The following is a 22545-nucleotide window of genomic DNA, read 5'->3' on the forward strand; positions in this document are numbered from 1 at the left end:
TACTCGTCCCTTATCCAGACCTTCCTTTTCAATTCTTACAGTTCTGTGATTTGTAGCTTATTATAAAAAACAATGTACATTTTTTGGACTTAAATAGTGACAGTAAAACTGTAGGAAGAGAGGCAAAGAATATATGTAATAATGAACATTATTTGACCAACCAGACAAATATATAATTTGTGCAGGTTAAAAAAGCATATTAATAACTTCATGAGGTTAACCAATTTAGGACTCAATTAGAAATGTGATCCCAGGAACTACATACAAATTATTATAATTATGGTGACAGGAAATGGCACTCCTAGGAAATGGTAGGAGGTAGAAATTTAAAAGGGGAATATATTATTTAAAAGTCAGGCAGCTTGTCTTTGTGGCCCTACGTGTTGAATTGGGAAAATTAAAGATCTCAGATCATAAAACTACCAGCAGAATAAAGTACTAAGCTAATCCACTCAGCAAAAAGCAGTTCACCACTATAATTGGAAATACAGGCTTGTGGTTACTTAATAGAAGTGAACATTTAATCATGTCAGGGCCACTGTGTGCCATAGATTTAACATACCATCCCTAACATATTTTGCAACTTGGACAATTAATTCCACACCTGTACTGTCCCATATTCAGCTTTATAAAACATGTCCTCCCCATAAAAATAAATGTATGTGGCAAATAGCCCTCTCTCTTGTTTGCCAAATAACAGATTACTATCAGGAAGGTCGAATTATCACCTGCTGTCAACAAATGGATTACCCAAGTTAAGTCATTATCATTGCTGTCATCTTACGTATTAAAGCTGTTATGTATGAACACAGGAGTGAAATGGATGATCTTGAATTTATCTAGGGTTTCTATTAGACCTTTGTGAACTTCATTTTGCATGCTTGTAAGATTATGAATTAAAACTACCCATGCAGCCCCACATTTTTTAAAAAGAGAGACTGCCTCTTTAAATGAATTTTTTTCCTTACTGCTAAAGGTTTTAGATTAACTCAGCATCCCATGAACCTTTTCATGGTGTCGTCTACTGACATTTTTCTTTCTGGATTTTTAGAAATATAATACAAGATAAAAATACATTTGGAGGTGAAACAGCAAGAGGTAGAGATAATAAGAATATTTATTTAGTTTACTCTTCTGCTTTTGTTTTTCCCTCATGACTAATGTAATTTCTGATTCTACTTTTTTTAACCCCTAAAGTCTGTTTCAGCTAACTTTGATTTCCAGGATTGTATTTTTTTTAATTAAACTTTGTGAGGACTTTTCCCTGGTCCATTTAAATGAAACACAACTGAGGAGAGTAGATACAAACATCTTTGTATAACAGTCACGTTGAAAAATGCATGACCACTTAAATGCCACAACTCGGTGAAACATTTCTTTTTCATTCTCGTGCTATTGAATTTTAAGGACAAGCTGAAATTTGCATTTGTACCTTTGCTAAAATCAGGTCCTACCATATTCTTGGGCTAAGAATCATCTCCACGATGAGCTGGTTGTTGAGATCCCAAAGAGATTCTCCCTTCCCTCTCCTCTCTCTCTCCTTTCTCTCTCTTTTCCTTGTTCTTCTCCCTCCCTTCCTCCCTCCCCCCACTCCTTTCTTCCTTTCTTCCCTCCTTCCGTCCTCCCTTCTTCTTTCTTTCTTTCTTTTCTTTGGCAAGTAGCCAGGGCTGTGGGCCTGGCAGATGTGAGGCCAGCCTTGGGCCGAGGCAGTAAAGTCCACAGTCAGGGCAGCTGCCCCACCTCCTCCATCCGGCACCTCCAGGGCCTCTTCCTGAGTGAGGCTTCGGTTCTGCCAGGTCCAGCAAGCCTTGGGAATTAATTTTGCTCTGGGTGGTAGCTCTTCCCTGACCTGACTGCTCATTTAGTTGCTCTTTAGCAGTCAGGCTGCGGTAGCTTAGACTCCAAGAATGAGGTAAGGTCTGATTCAAATGTCCTACCAGCAGGATCCCATGGGTGGAAAGGGGCAGGGGAATACAAATCTGAAAGGGAATGAAAGGACACCGAAACAATTAGGTTATTATGAGACAAAAAAAAAATCAGAGCTAGAAGAGTGTTAGGGCACAGGAACTGGGTCAGGAAACTACCATTTATTGAGCACCTATCAGGGGCAAGACACAAATGACTATAGGAGCTAGGCAGGGAAGGACATGAATGGATTACACTGGGAGGGTGGTGACTGTGGCATGTCCTTGTCAGTTTGTCACAGTCTCCACCATTCTATAATGTCTAACAAACCAGTGATAATTGTTTTTAAGGAACAGGAATTTTTATGCTGTTTCATATCTTAACTTCTATTGCATTAGACTGCTTGGGAATGGTGAGGACACTGTGAACCAGAAAATCTGTGCTTCTCTGGAGAAGACAGCTCCTTCTCCGCTTGTGTCAGTTGTTACCATGTAGGAATACATATGGAGTGAAAAGCTCTGATTTTTCAACTGAAGTGGATGTGCTAGGTTTGTGTGTGTGTGTGTGTGTGTGTGTGTGTGTGTGTGTGTGTGTGTCTGAAATCACCTGATTTTTAATGTTGATAATGAAATAAAAACTTTAACAATAATAACACTATCAAATAAACATGTCTGTGAGCTGAATGTGTCTGGAGCTGGTGGTTTGTGACTTGTGGCCTGAGCTGTACATGAACTAGCTGACTCACTCTGCCGCCGAGCCCTGCAAGGTGTGGATGGCTACTGCCTTTCACAGGAGTGAAAGGCAACTGACAATGATCTTGGAAGAAAACTGAATTCACCTAATCTCTCCTGGCACCTACCATGTGCCAAATGCCGTATTGTTCCCTGTGGGAAGACGTACAAGAGTTCACTTCGGGTCTACCTGGAGATACCGGAAGGATGTATGAGAAGTTAACCACCGCTGCGATATTTAAATAACAGTTCAGAGCAACAGTGCAAGACCTTCCAAGATAAACTGTCAAATGATTCTCACAGACCATCACTGTTACAGGAACTCCTAGGAGGAAGAGAAGGAAGAGAGACAGACCTCTCTTTGATTTTGAAAGAGGGCAAGGAATTTGAACAGAGACGAAAAGATTAGGAATAGTCTCCAATCAGATTGGTTAAGGGGGAGAGAAAGAGTGAGAGACTGAGGAAGCCACTCTTTTGGAAGAATTCCTTCTGGTGAAAATGTCTCCTTGGAGTTATGAGATTTTGCCCAGAGGCTTAGGTCACTTGCCCATGACTAGACAGCAAATGGCAAATCCAAGAAACTTAGAGGCTGTTTCCATAAAGGGGTCATTTTGTTGGAGTAGATCTTGGGTCTTTGATGGGCAAAGATCAGAACATTAATAGCAGGAGTCTCTAAAGAGTGGACACGGAGTCCCTGTGCCTGCTGGTTAGAAGCTATTTAATGCTGCTTTGGATTTTTCCTACTTTCTTATGGAAATCTTTTTTCAAGTGAAAGCAGTGGGCCTAGCCCCTGGATGGTGGCCATATAGTTCCTAGGTATGAGAGTCTGCCCCAAACCAGCTGAACATGCATAAATAGCCATTGGGGGCTGCTTTAATGACTTCTAGCCTGGAAGAAGTAAAAGAAAGATAACAGAAAAAAATTACAGCAAGCGTAGAGAATGGAAAGGAGCATGCAGATACGTTCTAGCTGGCATAAATAAGCAGTCCTAGCTGCTCTGTAGTGATTTTTCAAACTTGATTTTATTAATATAAACCTTTTGTTCAATTGAACTTCTCACTGAAAAAAACCCCAAATTTAAAGCAGATGAACATGGTCCCCCCACACCCGCTGTACCTAAGTCTTCCCTTAGGGTGGTGCATTTAGCCCTAGGGGTGGGAAATCCATTACTGAATCAGTTCACTCAGAACATGAGAAAGATGGCTAAGAGTCCGAGATGAGGGAGGGATTGGGATCAGAGAAGGACCACGGTCTAGGAGCTTCTCTCCCAACTGCGAGGCATTTGCCCAGGAGGTGTGCAAGGACGATGGGAGAAGGATGGAGATAATAGAATTTCTGAGTCTTTTTCTTTTGTATCACATCCTCCCCAGATTTTTTTGGTTTCTGTGTTATATGATATATTAATGAAGTAGAAGTAATTTCTATACTTATAAATTAAAAAAACACATTCTCAGGGTGTTTTTTATTTATTTATTTATTTTTATTTTACTCATGAGGCAAGGATCAAAAACGTCTGGAGGCCACTACCCTAGACCATGACTTTCAATGTTTAGTACTTCAGTTGTCTTCTACGACAGGATCTAGAGGCCACTGTGATAAATAAGAAGCCCAGCTTTTCCAAGGGGAGAACCGAACTGCTCACAGACATTCTGTAATTTGTCATTTGTGGCAGGTTTTGAGGACATTAACATTGCAGTGGTATTTTGGGGAGGGAGTTTTTATCATTATACCTCCAAAACATCACAAACAGAAACAATAATTTCATTAGCAGCTGAAAATTGTAATAATGCTGTTGAATATAAATTTCACTGCTATGGTAATTTTAAAACAAGGATGATGAATAAAAAATTGCAGCAGTGTTATTGGGAATAAACTTTATTGCCATGAGTAAGACACAAGTGGGAGGATTGATGGAGACTAAAATTGGGGGTGATTGTTTTCAGTCAGTGGGATAGTATTACCAGTAGGAATATATATGTTTGTCCAGTATTGGACCCTCACCGCTGGTAGAAAATCCTTGCTCCATGGAGAATGGGGTAGGGCTCCCTTCACTCCAACATGACTCACATCTGTTTCTTACTCAGTCTTTTATTATCTCAGTAATTCTGCCCTTTACTTGCACCAAAACCAAAGGTCATCTTCTCTTTCCCTGTTTCCAACACCAAAGCCATCGCCAAGAGCGACTGGTTCTATCCTGGTTCAAGTCCCTTTCCACCTTCTCTGCCACCCCTGGTCCAGCTCTGGACATCACAGTCTCCTCTTACTGGACCTACTGATTCTCTGTACTGCTCCCTTCCATACAGTTCACCACCCAGGACCCGAGTGAGGATCGCCCTATGGTCACTGGCTCAGCCGCCTGCCAGCTAAAGCCTTCCTGGAGCTTTGCCTTACAGATTTCAACACCAACTCCATACTGTGGTCTTCAAAGCCCTGCAGGATGGCCAGCCTCATATCCTGCAGGCCTGCCTCTGGGTCACTATGTCTAGCTATTCACATCTCCTTCCTAATTCTTGGATGCTGCTATGGGCTCAGTTGTGACCCTGCCAAATTTCTGTGTTGAAGCTCTAAGCCCCCCAGTGTGTGGGTGGTGTTTGAAGGTGGGGCCTGTGGGAGGTAATTAGGCTTAGGTGAGGTCATGAGGTTGGAGCCCTCACTATGAAATTAGTGTTGCTGTAGGGAGAGGCGCCAGAGAGTTTGCATCTGTCTCTCTGGACGTGAGGGTACAGAAAGAAGACGGCCTGCTTGCTGGAGGCCGGAACGCGAGCTCTCACTTGGAACTGAACCCACCAGTTTACTTAACCCGACTTCTCAGCCTCCAGAGCCGTGAGCAATAAATGCCTGTTGCTTAAGCCACCCGGTCTATGATGCTTTGTTATGGCAGCGCTAGGACACTCCTGTTCCCCCATCTCTCAGCTGGCTCGTGCCCACCCTCCAAGTTCTCAGCTGTTGGTCCCTTCCTTGGAGAGCTGTCCCCGACCACCCCAGCGAGAGCAGCCCCTGTGGGGGTTCTCCAGGGGGCCCTGTTCACATGGAAGGGGTGGGGTGGGGAGGCGCTCCTGCCACTGTGCAATGAAGCTGTCCTTCCTCTTCTTTCCTTCACTGACATTATCCCCAGCTGACGTTACCTTGTACATTTGTTTGTTAGCTATTGCTTGGATAGACAAAAAACAAGTCTTTAAAGAAAAGGAGATGTGTGACTTTCAGTGTAGCTCCCACACTGGCAGACAAAGTACGCATGTGTTCATGTTGCTCTGCTGAGTTCTCCACACAGCATGCCAGACAGAAATTCCTCCCTGGGCTGGTGTATGCGCTGGGTGGCGAATAGGTGTCGACTTGTCTGCCACCTCTGCTCATCTGTGAGAATTGCATGGAACAGTTCCTCCCGGAGCCACACTGCAGCCTGAGGCAGGGGAAAAATCAGGAACACCCACCCTGTCTTAAATTTTTGACATTTTGTTCATCATCAGGCTTTTCTTTGTCAATTTTTTTTAACATATTGCATTAAAAATATTACCTTGAGTACTGAGATTTTGGGGTTACTTCCCTCAAGCGCATCACCTGCCCCACCCTAGTTCTGGCCCTAGCTGGGAACCTTAACTGATCAGTATTATAGAAGGAGGATATAAGGAACCAGAGGCCTTATTTTGGCTTGGGGCAATGAGTGACTGATTAGGGATGTGGGCGGTGGTGTGTGTGGAGCTGGGTACTGCAACCTGGTTGCCCACCCTGCTGAGCTGACAGACAAAAACTGTGCTTGTCAAGGGCTAAGAAACTTCTCACTGTTATTTTCCACCAGTCCCACACTGACTGAAGACTGAGAGCAGGGTCATAATAAAATGATGGGAAGAGTGGAACTTGGGAGTCTCATGGCCTTGGGCCTAATTTGCTTTTGCCAACTGCTTAGCCTGTGGTTTGGGGCATGTGGTTTACCTTCCTTGAGCCCTAGCATCCTCCTTAGTAAAATGGAGACTCAAAAATAACCCCACTTTTGTCAGGTTGTTGTGAATGGTAAATGAGATCATCGAGTCACTCACTGCATCCCCACTGGGTGCCCACAGTGTGCCAGCTCTGTGCGTGGTGCAGGATCCAGTAATGAGGACCAGAAAGGGGGAGGCCATCTGGTCCCACCTGGAGTTTGCAGACCAGAGGGGAGGTGGACAGTACCCTGAGTCATGAATGTGATGAGTACCTGTGCTATGGCAGGGGTGGTTGCCCTCATCAGAGAGGCTAGGACAGAGCAATGATGTTGGTGAGATCCGGAGAGAAAAGAGGAGTTCACGAGGCACAGCCAGCAGAAATGGCTTCCAAGTAAAGAGTTTGTGCAAAGACCCAGTTTTGGGGAAAAGGGCATGGCCTGCGTGCAGATGTGAACACATGCCCATGTGGCTGCAGTGCAAAGCTTTAATTTATGTTGTTTTCCCACCATCATCAGCCACTCTGCTGGGCTCTAGGCAAAATGGAGAGGATGGGATCCAGAAGGTTCACTGAGCTACTCATGCCCACCACAGGAAGGACAGCTCTGACCCCAAAGGCAGGAACTGAATCTACGTAGCAGGCTGCATTCCTGTATTGGAGAAGTTCCTTCTCCTGTATTGGAGAAGTTTCCAATAGGGGGTCAGAGAAACCCAACAGGCTGAAGAAAGAGGGAAAGAGTTAAACCCAAAAGAGCCAGACTTAGGATAGACAGTGGATAAACAAGAAAGGACATTTCTGTGTCACCAGCCATATTTCTTTGGAAATAAAAATTATTTTTCCAGAAATAACTTAAGTATTCAGCAAAACAACGTCCTGAACTGTGCAGCACCAGGGCTGAGAAAATTCGCTGGTGTGTTAGCGGTGCTGAGCAGAATGTACGGGAGCCGTCCCTGATGCTGCCCCTTTCCGCCATGAGCCAGTTGAGTTTTGGGGGAACCATAAACATTTCAGTTGCCAGCATGTTTCCACAGGCCTGTCACGAGGGGACAAAAATTTGGAGAGAGGGAGTGTAAAGCTGTTGAAGTTTTAAAAGTAATTTAAAAAATGTGTTGAGGAGTGATTTGCGTTTGTGAATGTTCTGATGTCCCCTGGAGGTCACGGAACAGGTGAAAAAGGGCCGCTAATTCTGTCCCTCAGCCTCATACTTTCCCAAGCCCGGCATGACCTCAGAGAGTGTGAGTTTCCAAGCTCTTCCTTGAGACACTGTGCAGTGAGTGTTTGTCATTCCAGTGCCATTTGTGGCAGCTGATAACACCTGGAAACTTTCCCAGGGTCCACCAGAAGATAATGTTTTTTTGTGGCCTTTTGCATTTGAACTAGTGACCTAGAAGTGAGAAATTCCATATTCCATTACCAACTCCCTCAGCAATCCCAGGCACCCTGATATAGCCGTGACACTTAGAGTCATGTGTGGCATGTTGCATCGGCTCATGATGTAAAGCTACACCGCCCTGAAAGCAGATCCTCCATGCAAGTCCCACGATGCCAGCCTAGCCATTAACAGCTCTGACTTTGCTGGGGGGGGTGGAGGGCTGCCTAAAACTTAACCATTGCCAAGTAGTACAAAATCCCAAAAAGAGGGGTGGTGAGTTCATAGCAAAACCCCATCTGTAGTCTGTTGTTTATGCCCCTCATTAGCTTCTGTGCTTTCTTTCCTTTTTGGGGGAGAGGGGGCAGTTCTAATCAGTGCCCTGCAAGGGGTCAGAGGGACTCAAGTGAAGATTCAGGGCAACTCAGAGGTCACAAAATGTTTTGACAATGATGACAAGAAAAGCAATCAACAGGTTGTCCTCCACATCTAGGGGCTTCCGTGGGTGGGAAAAAAGCAGTCATTATGGAGGCCAGTGAGGCTTGGTGTCATTTTGTTAATAAAGGCTTTATAAGAACTAGGAGAGCACCATCTGGTCCTGGGGCTCTGCCAGGTTGAGGAGACTTTAATAGCTTCTTGAGTTTCAGCAGTAAAAATTGGGCTATCCAGGGAACAGACCATGTGCTCAGGAATGGTGAGAGTTAGAGCTTATTTAAAAAGTGAGGGAGGCCTAAGATAACCCTTTACATTGGTGCAGGTGAGAGATGCGCTGTGTGGCCTGAGCAGCTGCTCCGGTGATGCAGAAAGGAACAGTTTGTGGCTGCAACTTAGCATCCCAGATAACCCCGTGGTCTGGGATCTGTGAACCAACAAGAGGAAGGGACTCATTATGTAAAAGTCTGTCCAGTCATCCTTTAAGCAAGAGACGTCATTCATAAACTCAATGCCCAGAGAAAGGAGCTTTTAAGGTGAGGTATCTGTTTTGCAGATAATGGTAATTAGCATTGGTTAAAGGAGATGTGGATTTTTCTAGTTTATGAAACTTGTAGGGCAAACTAAAATCCAGTGACCTATTTCATGAAGCAAACTGTCAAGAGGTGACAGTCACTCTCCAGAGAATCGCTCATCCTCCTCAGAACAAAGAAAGACAATATTTATTCATGGTATTAAAAAATTTCAATGAAATCATCTGGTAGCAGCCTCCTGAGAAAAAAAGAAACACACATAGGGACACTGGTTAGAAATGTTGCTATAGATTCAGATGATGGAGGCAATTAATATGGGAAAAAGTCAGTCTAGCAAAGTAAGAAATAGAAATATTTATATCAAAAGTGAAAAAAATCCCATTAGCTATCACCCAGGTGGACACATCTCCATGTAATTATGGAGTCTGCTAACAAAAGCAAATTTCTCTCTCCTTGGTTGCCTCTCTAAGGCATTAGAGTTGGCAGAGGTTCTTTTCATGAGGAAGTAATTTAAATAGATACTGAATGAGTTAAGGGTCTCCCCTGTAAATTGTTCTTAGTCTATAGGTAAAAAATGTGACTCCCATGGGGCAAGGAGATTAGTAAGAGAGAAGGAGACAGCCAGGTGTCTAGTAGGATTCAGTATGCCTTCCCAGAACTGTATTATAAAATATGGCAGAAAACTGGTTTGGGGAATGGTAAATAATTGAGTAGTGTTGGAGAAAGTCATTCAAGTGGATTGTCTTATTTGAGCCCCAGCACAAGCCAGTGTGACCAGAGCTATTACAGGATCCCACCTTACCTGCAGTTTCACTTTCTGCAATATCAGTTACCCATGGTCAACCTCAGTCTAGAAGCAGATGATCCTCCTTCTGATGTATTGTCAGGAGGTTAATGGTAACCTAACACTAATGGTGTCACCATGCCTATGTCATTCACCTCATTTCATCTCTTCATGTAGGCATTTTGTCATCTCACATCATGATGAGAAAAAGGGTGAGGACAGGACACTAAGGTATTTTGAGAAATAGAGGAACCACATTCACATAACTTTTATAGTATGTTGTTTTAGTTGTTCTATTTTGTTATTAGTTATTGTTTTTAATCCCTTGCTGTGCCTAATTTGTAAGACAGGTATGTATATATAAGAAGGTATGTAGTGTTTGTAGGGTTTGGTACTGTCTGCTGGTTCGGGCATCCACTGGGCATCTCTGGAACCCCTGTGGGTGGGGGGCGGCTACTGTCAATCCACAGTTGTAGGTAAAATCTCATAGAAGTATGATGACACACTGAATGTCCTACAGCCTTGAAGGGATGGAGGGGCTAAAACTGGGGCTACTTGCTCCTACTGGTAGAGAAGAAGGGTGGGTACGCTTTCTTCCAGGGCAGTTCTCGGTGGACCACACTAGGAATGTGTGGTGAGTTCGATTCCCCGCGGCCCCCCGACCCCGCAACGCCTCTTGCTTTGGGGCTATAAGCATTCTAAGGGCAGTTCCATGGCTATACTGATGGGCACCACCACAAAGGTACTCAGTTTTGGTTGGATCTTCAGTGCTTCTTGAAATCCCTTTGCTTTCCTCTAGTTAGTCACCTTTCCCATGTGAAAGGAGCTACTCTTTACCTTATGCAGATTACATAGATGATCTTGCCTCATCTTTCATAGAGGAAAAAAGTCAATCACTTGGAGATTCCCTCCCTCATTTTCCTTGAATATACCTGAACATTTGCCCATGGTGACCCGTATTTTTTCCTCTCCTTTTATGTAACAGACAGAGCTTATTTAGGTCAGCTTCTGCTATGCTCTGAATATTGGTGTCCACCCAAAATTCCTATGTTGAAATCTTAACCCCCAAGGTGATGGTGTTAGGAGGTGGGGCCTTTGGAAGGTGATTAGGTCATGAGGATGGAGCCCCCAGGGGTGGCATTAGTCCCATATAAAAAGGACCCCCAGGGAGTCTCCCTGCTCTTTTAACTCTGTGGGGACACAGCCAGAAGGTACTGTTTTTTACTGAGTCAGAAAGTGGACCCTCACCAGTCACTGAACTTACTGGTGCCTTGACCTTAAGCTTCAGAACAAATATATCTGTAGTTTGATTTAAAATGTATGTCTTATCTATGTAGCACCAGAGCAGTTAAAAAAGTGCTGCCATCTAAGGTGTAATTAAATGCTTTTGCTTGGTGTATAAGTCCTGCCAGAGTCTCTTCCTCAACAGGTTCTTACACAGGGTCCAGGGCAGGAAAGCTCTCCAGGTCACATGTGAAATAATCTCGCCATAGCTGAGCAGGTCTGTTTCTGTCTCGATGCACCTTTGCCCGTGCATCTCTTCTGAACTTCTCTTCTTTTCTGCAGGCAAACCTCTCCTTGCTTTTCACGTCTCAGCTTCAGGGTTACTTCTCCGGACCCTCCCTCCCTGCCTCCACCGGGAGATCCCCAAGCTTCCTGGCCTCCCAGCATGGCACTGGTCTCTTTGGAATGTGATTTACCTGGTGACACTGTCTCGTTTCGCTTATTAGGTGTAGAGGATGAATGTGAGGCCAATTCATCTTTGATCTTTGGTATCTAGCATGGGGCCTGGTGTACAAAAAAGCTCAGGAACTGTAGGAAAATGTGAATGTGCCTAAGAAGAAGTACATTTGTTTCACAGCCCTTACAAGTGGGTGCGCATGTGTGTGTATGCAGCTCACCTTTGAGACCCTGGATTACTTTTATATATTTGCACCCTGGGCTGCGTTCCCCTGAGGCCAGACACTGACAGCAGTGTACTATGCCACTGTCCCAGGCTGAAGAGACAGGAGTTTGCCATGAGATCCACTTGCATTTTGCCATGTGTCGGCAGCGATAGGACACCAGTCTCTGCCCTTACATTGGTTCCCTCATCACTTACTGGGGTCAATGGCTTGCAGTATTGGGCCCAATGTCAATTACACTCTGCTCTCAAAAAGCCTGAGATTCTCCCCTGGCTGGAGGCTCTTCAGGCATTTGTATAGCTCATGTTAGGAAAGATACAATTGCTGTTTCAGCCTCGGAGTGAATTCGGCTTGCAGTCACCACAGGAAAGAGTCGGGGGTGTTGGTCTGAAGGGAAGTTTTCCTCCCTTTACATGAGTCTTACTCCTCAACTACTCATGAATATTTTTCAATTTATTTTAGACCACGAGTCAGCCACCTCCTTGACGTATGATCAAATAAGGGCCCAAAGTGTCCGTCCTTGACCTTTACTTGGCCCCAGGGGCTGGATGCACGATTTGGTTTCACCTTTATTATAATTTAGTAACTTGGGTGGCCTTTGAAAAATTTCTTACATTTTGGGAGCTTTTGCTTCACCATTTCTCTTATAAGGTTGTTTGGAAGGTGTGTCCATTCAAATGTTCTGGAAACTATTAAGGACTCTCCAGATGAAGCCTTTCAAAGGGCAAAGAGAAAGGTAAAAGTGCACAGTGGGGGAGCACAAAGCACATGGGGAAAGAGATGGAAAGAAGAAAACCGGTCATCAGGTGGGAAGGGAAAGACTGGGCCCAATTCTTGGCTCTCTGGCCTTTGGTGGTTCTCCACCAGCACTGGTTGAGGGCCTTGTACACTAGGCACCGGGGAGGTGTTGGGGACGCCTGCGTGTGTCAGGGAGACATCTGTCCTAAACAGTCAGGAATATAGACCAGGGAGTCTAAGCTTTGGCACTGTTGACATTTGGGGCTGGATAATTATTTGTTGAAGGAGGAGGGCTTTCCTGTGTGTTTCTTGGCCTTTACCCACAAGGTGACAGTAGTCTACCTCACTCTGCCCCCTAAGTGAAAACCCAGATTGTCTCCAGACATTGACAATGCCCCCTGGGGGGCAAAATCACCCCCACTGAGAACTGCTGTTCTGGACAGGTATTTGCTCACCTACCTACGGCCTGGTTGGCTGTGAGGCTGCTCTAATATTGTTGGGTGGATCGCCACAGGCATGTAGGCCCTAAGCTCTGCACCTGGAAAAGCCAAGTAAATGAAGGCGTGAAAGAAAGTTGACTTTCAGCTTCCGTGGTAAAGACCCTAGCAAAAACCAGTTACGTGAAATTGTTTTCCATATGGGTAAGGAGAGTCAGAGAGCCAGGAACAAAGAGGGCCTTGTGTTTATTTAGTGAGCCGTTCCACACTTCAGGCCAGAAGCTTGGACCCAAGGCATGAGGACCTGGGTTTAATGGTGGCTCGAAGGAACCCTGGCAGATGCCTGCTCTGGGCGACTAGCTCACTGGAGGCAGCAAAGAAGAGGTGGGAGGGCTGGTATCAGTGTTCTTCTTCTTACGTGTCAGACAAATGAAAAAAAAATTCTTGCTTTCACTGCTTTCATTTCATCTATTTTCTAGGAAGGGCCCAATTTTCTGTGCTCCACTCACTATTGCTTTGCCAAAAAATAACCAGTATGCTTCTTCAAGATCTGGTAATTCTTGATAAAGCAAGTGGACCTCTTCTCTCAAGTCTCAGGATGGAGTATGTAAGAAGGCTTTCAGTAACTGCTCCCGGACGTGCAGTTCCTTCCTGCTTCTCAAGAGATGCATTAGAAAAGCTTACTTCACGTAAAAAAAAAAAAAATTGGTTGAGCAGAAAAATTACAAAGAAGAAATAGATGCAACATTCCCTGTGTATTTGAAGAAAACATTTAAAAATATGCAAGCTTCCCTAGTTTACAGGAGGCAGGAAAGAAATACAAATAGAACTGTGATGCAGGTATTCAAAAGTGGTGAAAAATTTCCCTTAATGCAGGAGGTCCAGCCTACCCAGCAAAGTAGTTCATTCTTAGCACCAAGACCTTGCTTTCTCCTGGGCAGGTCATTTGGCTCACCAGTTCCTTACTGTTTGGACCTGCAAAATGGGAATATAGATATTATGCCATTTTGCAGAGGTGGTGCATATATTAACTAAGTTCTTGCAGCTTTCCTGACGGCTGAGGCTTAAAAAGGTTAAAATGTTTCTCCCTGAGTCTTTGTGTTATAAAAACATCTACCTGCTTCATGGAAACCTGATTTCTGTGCGTGTTTTCCATTCCATCGGCCTGGGTGTTTATCTTTGCTGTCTAGCGCTATTACCCTAAGGTACATATTTTTTAGATCATTATAAGATTCCTGGTGTGATAACACTAGAGAGGGAAAAATCCATGCATGCAAGCCAGCCTTGGAACAGTTTGAGCATTTACAGCCGGACTGTGTTGGTTCTTTCTAAGCTACACATCTGCCATGAGCGCTAGACCGTACTTAAACCATAATGTACGGTTTGAAGGTCACTGCCGGTTATTATCTGACCGGTAATGACCGCAGAAGTATACATTATTGCTATTAGGAGCCATTTTTGTACTATTTTCAGTTTTCCTCTTTATTGAGTAGCTGCTGACACCCCCCCGAGTTCCACAGAGTGAGATTACAGTAGCTGAAATGCTCAGTCGTTTCACTGGGTTTTGTTTGGGGGAGAGGCGGGTATATCGCTGCTGTTTTTGTTCATATGCTGTCAAGGGGATGAAAGTTTATTGGAAATGTTCCTTTTATTTTGAAATGGCATTTGGGACTTCCCACCCTGAAAATCCATATATTCTCCCCCTTTAAATTAGAGACTAAGGCTGGAGGAGGAGTCGGATTTGTTTGTTTTCTTCCTCTTTCTAAATAATTAGTTATTATGTCTCAGAAATAATCACAATGTTAATAAAATATATTCTGGGATCATAAAGCCGTATATTAGGGGCTTTACCTCTCTCTAAGAAAAACTAAGAATGGAGTCCAACGTTAACTGATTGTGTTTCCCCAGAGGTGTAATTTTGAATCATATTTATGATTGTGTGACTGGTTTTACTGAGAAAGCACTCGTGCTGGTGTTGGAACTAGTAAGATCTTTATTTTTCCAATGTGTAAGCATCCTGTTTGAAATAGTTACTGTTAGAGCAGACATCACAGAGTGTAAAAGCTCCTTATTTTGTGGCTCGCTTTAGCCAACTTGAGTTATCTGTGCGGATTCAAATAATTATTTGGAAAGTAATACAAGGGGAAGGAATCAGGAAGGCGGCACCATTGCCAGCTGGATCCCAGATGTGAATTCTCTCCCTGAAAGTGCACAAATGATACGAAAGGTTTTATTCAGCCGAGCAGTTGGACATAAAGGTCTTAATAATGAAACCTCATTTTGACAGCTTTTACTGTTGGACAGCAGGCTTCATTATATTTGCCATGTCGATTTATTACTTTCAACATCTTTTACATATGTATGCATGCTCTGTAGCACTTTCATCTGTATCTCTTCTACCCATCGCTGTGTGGCCTTACGAAGGGATATATTAACATTTTTAATGGGAAATTTTATGTAGGAATAAGAAACACAAACGAACATTAATTATTATACTTGTCTAAAATAGAGAAGACTCTTCACCATGTATCTTTGTCTATTTATGTAAGTGTCCAATGGTGGATAAATTATACCCCAGTTGCTGCAGTAAATTAAAAAATAATAATAACCCAAGCTAGAGAAGCAGTTGTATAAATCTACGGTTCTCCAGAAATATTTCAGGAAGTGATGAAGTTTCCCCAAGACTTTGTTATTATGCCATGCACAGACCTTTGCTAATGGGTATCATTGCGGTCTAGCTATTGGGACAAAAATAATGGCCTGTGATATTTTACGGTATCTTTTATAATCTTACCATCATAGTTTTTTCTTCTGTAAGAGAAATGAGATGGGTGGAAAGTTAAGCTCCGCTTGATTCTTTGCCCGACTGGAGCATTTTTGAGTGTTTGGATGGTAACAGAATGATCTCTTTTATATCCTTAAATGCACAATCCCAAGAAGGCTTAAATCAATGTGTTAATTGGTAAGTGATACTGTAATTATATGCATAATCAGGGAAATTTTGAATCCAGATTATTTACTTGCTCTCAGGAAATTAATCTGCAGAGGTCATATATTAGATTGCTTGTTTATTAAGTGGAACCCCTGTAGTTACAAAGTGTCGACTGGCTCTGCCCTCCATGAAACATTCTTCTAGATGTTCCCAGCAGGTGTCAACGGCGCAGAGCCTCGAGTGCTTATTGATCCAGATTCAAACAGTTCATTAATCTAAGCACACATTATATAGATTTTTCAATGTGATTTTGAAAGGGTTGGAAAACTGTATTGAATGATGAGAGATAATACTCAAATTATGCTTTTTATAGCGCCATTTCCCTTGGGATTGTGGCATTCTAACTGGGATGCTGCTGGAACACAGAGTACATATAGTTCCCTTTGGTTTTAATATGTCCTCAACTCCCCTATTACTAGGTGGTTATTTAAACAGTTTGTCCAGCATTGCTCTGTATAGTTTCTTTTCCCTTTCCTATTTAGCATAATCAGGGAGTCTTCCCCCAAAAGTGACAAAAAAGTCACCCATGGTGGTGTGTGAAGGCTGAAAAAAAGTCATATAGGGGCCAAAACATTTTTTAGTATGTTTTTGTCTTTTGCATGAGCACAGTAAAATTTTCCTTGATGTTTTTCATTTCTTCCCAAGATCTTTGCTTTTATACATATGCATGATAGTTTCAAATAGTATGTTACTATGCTCTGAAATAAAGAAAGTGACTGTAAGATCTGGAAGGGATGCTAAAAATAGTCACTGCATGTTTTTCAATCCCCACCATCACTGCTGCCATTTGTACATCTCTAATTAAGCCAATGTGACATTCCATCCAAACAGGCTTGACATAAAGGCATAGTTGGGTAGTGTTTGACTCTTCCTTGGCCGTTACACAGGTTGCCAGTTCCTTTAATTTGGGATAATGCCTTTACAGCCTCTGTTAGAACTGAAGCTGGGAGAGGTAACTAGTTATCTTATTCATACTAACATGCAAATGACTGATACTTGCTTATTTCTTAAGAGAAAAAGGAGCAGTAATAGGCCTATAATAAGAAATCGATGGGAAGAGAAAGCATACAAAAGGAGGAAGGCTTGAGGTCATTGAAAGGCCCCCTCTTCCGTCAGAACTCATTATGTATCTTACCTTGATAGTCATAACTTGTCAATCAAACTGGATTACGAAGAGAATGTTTCCTTTGAATTACAGAAATATTTACTTATCTTTGCTTTATTCTGCTAGTTTAATAGAAATGTGTGGTCATGTTCTTGGATCTCATTTGGAACAACTTCGGGAGTTTCATCCCTTCTTTTAGTCAAGACATATCAAGCCCTATCATGTGTTAGGCACTGGAGAAAGCAAGTCAAACATAGGCCTTGACTTAGAGGCAACCAGGTCACTTACCTGTCACCAGGTACATGATTATGGCAAGTTGGTGGGTATTGGCCTTTCAAGAGCAACCAGAGTCTACAGATATTCAGAGGGAGGGGCAACAAATTTTGTCTGGGCCTGTGTAGAAAGGTTTAATAAGGAGATGACATTGAGCTAGAAGTCACACATGCACACAAACACACACATATGGTATTTTCCAAGGCAGGGGAACTCTAGAAATCTTCATTATCTGTAACAGCACAGTAGGGGCTATATTTTAATTTTATTTTAAATCTGAGGTGTCTGTGTCTTCTCTTCTTAGCGAATTGGCTTGAGATACTGCAATACTGCTGACCTGTTGGATTAGAATGCTGTCATGCTTAGGGATGCTTAACTAGTGGAATGCAATTATGCTTACTCAGACATTTGCAGTTGATTAGAGCTTTATTTTCCAGACCTTACCCATTGTTTCAGAAGTATTTGTGCATGATTATGGAAGTCATTCTGTTACCTACGTATGCTAACTTTCACATATTCTGAACTAAAGTATTCAGTTGTTGAATTAACAGGCTTGCCTTATATGGCTATAGTTCTCTGTAAGAACAGATTTTTTTTTTCATTTTTAAGGAAAATACAGGGCATGTTGGTGTATTTCACTTACCATTACCTAATTCAGGGTGTAGCTGGGTCTGAGTTAATAAAGGGAAGGATTACTGGAAGAAGCAGATATTATTACAAATCTAAGTTTGAGAATGAAGGAGGGACAGCCTCAGCAGATCTAGGCATGGGGAAGAGGTCAATCAAAAGAATCTGAAATGGGAAAAGGAGGTCCATGTCAGCTTTAGGCTTTGTTGTGTCATGTTTTCACTCTGTCCAAAAAAATCTCTGTCATGGGGACTTTCAAAGTTCTGTCTTTTCCTTTGACTGTACTGGATAAATGGTACTTTAGCACAGGGAGCAACAAACTGTTTTTTTGCAAAGAGCCTGAGAATAAATATTTTAGACCTTGTGAACCATGTGATTTCTTTTGCAACTACTCAACTCAGCTGTTTTTGCATGAAAGCCACCATAGGCAACACAAAAATGAATGCTTGCGGCTGTGTCCCAATAAAACCTGACTTGCAAAAACAAGCAGTGGGCTGAATTTGGCCAGTGGGCCCAAGTTTGCTGACCCCTGCTATTGCTCATTGTTTCCCAAACTTTAGTCCTTTTGTTACCACTGTCATGATACTGTTACTCTGAGTAGTGTCTGCATTATCATTTACTTAATTTTATCCCTTTTATGGATCTACCTTCAAAAAATGAACATTTAAAATTATTTTTAAAAGAATTCGGTATCATTAACAGAAATGAAAATACAGCAGTATTATGTGTTCTTACTAAGGGATCACCGAAAAATAAATACAATGAAAACAAAACAATAATACAAAACAACATAATAATGTACTGCTAATTGTAGGCACCCCATGTTTTAGGACCCACTGACTGAGGCTATTGTCAGTAACGAACAAAGCAGCTTAAAATCATTTCCTCAATTTGATGATTGTTTGCTTAGATGTTTTAAAAGAATATAAACATGTATGCTCATGTGAAACCTTCATAAGGTTATATATCAATAACCTTATGAAGGTTCATTGATACCTTAATAATAATAAAAAAAGAGTGTGAACAGATAGGCTTCACCAGGGAGGCAGTAGCTGCAGGACCTCTGGGCGCAGGGACTGATGCACGAAAGACCAGGTCATTCTGTGACCCCCCAAGAGGCCTCTAGGCTGAGGTTGTCAGGTGAAATACAAAGTAACCATTAAATCTGAACTTCAGGTAAACAGCAAATACTTTTTTAGTGTAAGTTTGCCCCATGTAATAGTCATGACTTGCTTATGCTAAAAATTTACTTGTTGTATGTCTGAAATTCAAATTTAACTGGGTGTCTTACCCCTTCTATTTTTTATTTTTCTAAATCTGGCAACCCTACCCTGGCCCAACAACAAGGGATCAGTGCAAGGACATGTGAGTGGTGGGGGGTCGGGGATGCTGGCAGGCGTGGAAGGGGTGCAGGAAAGCAGCAACTCAGCCTACTTAAAATGTAGTCTGTGGTAGGCCTCAGCAGGGGACAGTAGGTTGACCTGACCAGGAGGTGTGGGCAGAAATTAAGTCAGCTTCTTGTGACTTGAAGTCCCAGCCAGGTGTCTGTACACAATCCATTTCTGCCCCAGAAAACCACTGGAGGGTTATAAAGAAGGACATGTGTGATAGGACAGAAAATAATCTTTCAAAGAACTTTACTGTTAGCCTATTTACGTACTTATATCTTGACTTCAGTGTGCTGGAAAAATAATCAAAGGAGAATTTAGAACTGTTCTCAGATTGTCAGTTTCTCATCTAAAAATGTTAATGTACATTAAACTTTTAATTAAAAAAAGCATATCCCATCACAAACTATTTTTAATATGGAATATTTAGCGGTGGTGCACACATTCTGTTCTACACTCCATCAGGCTATTAACCAGAATAATCTGGATCTTAAAATGAACTGAATTAGGTGGTACACCTCCAGGTTAAGTCCAAAATAAAGTACATTTTTTAATATTGCCATCCTTACAATATACAGGTGTGTTTTTGGTTCTATGCAGGATAAAGTTGCAATTTAGTTGTGAGTTTCTGATGGCATCAGAAATGTCAGCAGTTGACAGAACCATTTGTGGAAAAGAGAAAAGAGGAATCTCATTTCAGGTCTTTAGACTTATTTTCCATCATCCTTTTTGTTTTAGAATGATTTTTTGTATATAATTGCAGGCCTTGAAGACTTTAAAGGTCACATAGTTGCCTGGATTTAGACTAAATAGTCGTGCAAGTTTGTGAGTTTGTATGAGGATGCATTTGGACATGAAAATCTAATGCTGACAGAAATTTTCTATTCTCTTGTCTCTTCCCGGTGATTTGGATGTGATTATAATCAGGAAATAGTTTGAATACGATAGAACCCTGGTGATTCCTAATTCTAGCCATCATGTGCACCAGCCACTTCTGTTTCTCTTTGGAAAGGATAAAGGAGTCAGCGGGTAGAAGTTGGGTTTTCAGACTGATAAGAATGAGCACATGCCTAGGCCACCTGGTCACTAGGTGGCGCTGCATGCATAAGGAAGTGTGGTCCCAGTTACACAGTTTGGCTGTGGCATTAAGGAAGTTCTCCAAGGCTGGAACTGGGAGAGGATAGCCTTTTGTATCTCTGGCTTCTCTGGATTCCGCTGCATGCTTTGTGTTTTTAGGCTGCTCTTGAAAGAGGAGAGGATTATTTGATTAGAATGTGATACTTTCTGTGTTTGCACTATAATATACACACATGCACACACACACGCAGCTGAAGATATGCTAGAGATTGGTGTTCGTTGGGGAGTGGGAAGTGAAGGAAAATATCACACTACTAGAATTTCTAAGCAGGGTGGTCTGTTTCAACTGAACAACAATATTGTCCTGATCTGTGGCCTCTGAGTGAAGAGGAATGCCCTTGTCTTTGTGTTTATCTGCTGGAGAAGGCTGGGGAAAGTGTGCTCTTACATGGCATGACCAAATTTCTGGACGATGGTAGGTCTCACAGCATCTCTTTCTCTTCAGCCTCTTCTTTTAGCTGTTTTTTTCTGTTTTTAACCATTGAGAAAAAAAATCAGTGTCCAAAAACATATTTTTTGTTTTTCCTTTCTGAACAGAAGCCAAGAATTTGAAACCTAGACACCCCACTGTCACCACAAAGAAGAGAAATCAAGCAAGCATCTTGTACGAGTGGCAAAAAGTGAAAACTGAATCACAGCACCCAAAGATGCTGTCCAAATATAAGAATTCTGGCAAATTAACAAAACTATCTCCTAACTAGTAAAAGATGTGGTATTGATTAAAATTGAAGTGTGCCTGGTAGAATAAAATTTACTAACAAATGACTTAAATATTTGCAGAGGTCATATTGGGAGTTAAATCAGCAAACAATGAGATTCATGCTGAAATGACAGATGCTATGCTTATTGAGGTCCTACTATGTGCCAAGTCCTGTGCAAGATTCTTTTATAGAGTTGTTTAACATTTCAAACAGGTTTCTGAAGAGGGTATTATCACCATATTTGGGACATAAAGAAATGGTGGGATTGATAGATTAAATACCTGAATTGGGTTCTAACACCTTTAAGATATTTAATTAGAATTAGATCTGTTAGGTTCCAACACTGTGTCTTGGTGTTTAGGGAATGACTTGTTAATGGAACTTAACATGGAGATAATGTCTGTATTGCTTGTCATTGTATCTCCAGTACCTGCACAGTGCTTGGCTCACAGTAGGACATCAGTATACATTTATTCAACCAATAGGTAAAGATCAGAGGACTAAAAGTATTCTATGGTGTTAAATTAGAAAACTGGTTATCCCTTCCAGTACAGAATGGACTAATAGCTTCATATTTGGGTGGCCTTTTACAGTTTAGGACTGTGTTGTTTCTAAACCTTGGTAGTTCCTAGATAAAATCTGAAATTGGCCCAATACACGGAGGGTAAGGAGAGACCAAGAAAGAACAGGCCACTTCAGATTGGCAGGTGGTAGGTTCAGAATGCAAGGGGACTTACAGATGAGGCTTGTCTTGGATGGTCACAAGATGAGTATATTTCCATACCTGCCCCAGATTCTTGAGTTTATCTAGAGGCTTTATCTGTCATGTAATCAGTCTAGAGAGTCCCAACTACATGTTATTGTCTCAAAGTTATGTCCTTGAAGCAACTCCTAGTGTGGAAATAGTGAGCTGAATGCACATTTTGAGGACAAAGGAGGGGTAAGGAGCTGCCAATTGCCTGGGTTCAGCTCGTGGGTCAACCAGTGGTGATGCCCTCTTGATGACATCCCCCAACAGCCTGGCACATACTTTATTTTATATAACTAACCTCAGACCTTGAGTTTACTGGAGTGGGAAGTATTGAATTTTACAAAATAAAGAAGTTGGAACTCTTCTGGGGTAAAGGAACTTTCTCAAGTTCAAGTTTCCTGATTATAGACTAAGGATCTTTTACTGCAGCCCTGCACCCCATGGATGGCCACATGATTTTGTAAATCAAAATTATGTATGACAAATAACATTCCTAATCTTTTTTATTATGTATATATAATAAGCATTCCTACAGAAAACTCAAAATATGTAGTCTGGGGTAAGTGGGGTAGGATTTTAGCCATATACAGGCTATTTCACTTAAAAAAATATCTGTTTTTTAAAACCTTTACCTGTAATAAATACTTATTCTAGAAAACTTAGAAAATACAGAGAAACAAAATAAAATATAATGAAAATTATCCCTCATTTCTCTACTTTAGAAACAGAGACATTTCTGTCATCTATACTTTTTCTATGCATATGGTTTTTGAAAAGACATGTTCTAATAATTTGCTTTTGAAGTTTAATATTCTGCATACAT

At 42.0% G+C, this 22545-nt stretch overlaps 1 protein-coding gene across 3 annotated transcripts in view; it reads left to right on the forward strand.

Annotated features, from left to right (window-relative positions):
* The window catches only part of PPARGC1A (PPARG coactivator 1 alpha), a 608395-nt gene that overhangs the window by 25167 nt on the left and 560683 nt on the right, over positions 1–22545 (forward strand). The window lies entirely within an intron of this gene.

This window comes from Manis javanica, chromosome 5 (assembly GCF_040802235.1).
Source record: "Manis javanica isolate MJ-LG chromosome 5, MJ_LKY, whole genome shotgun sequence".
NCBI classification, from domain to species: domain Eukaryota; kingdom Metazoa; phylum Chordata; class Mammalia; order Pholidota; family Manidae; genus Manis; species Manis javanica.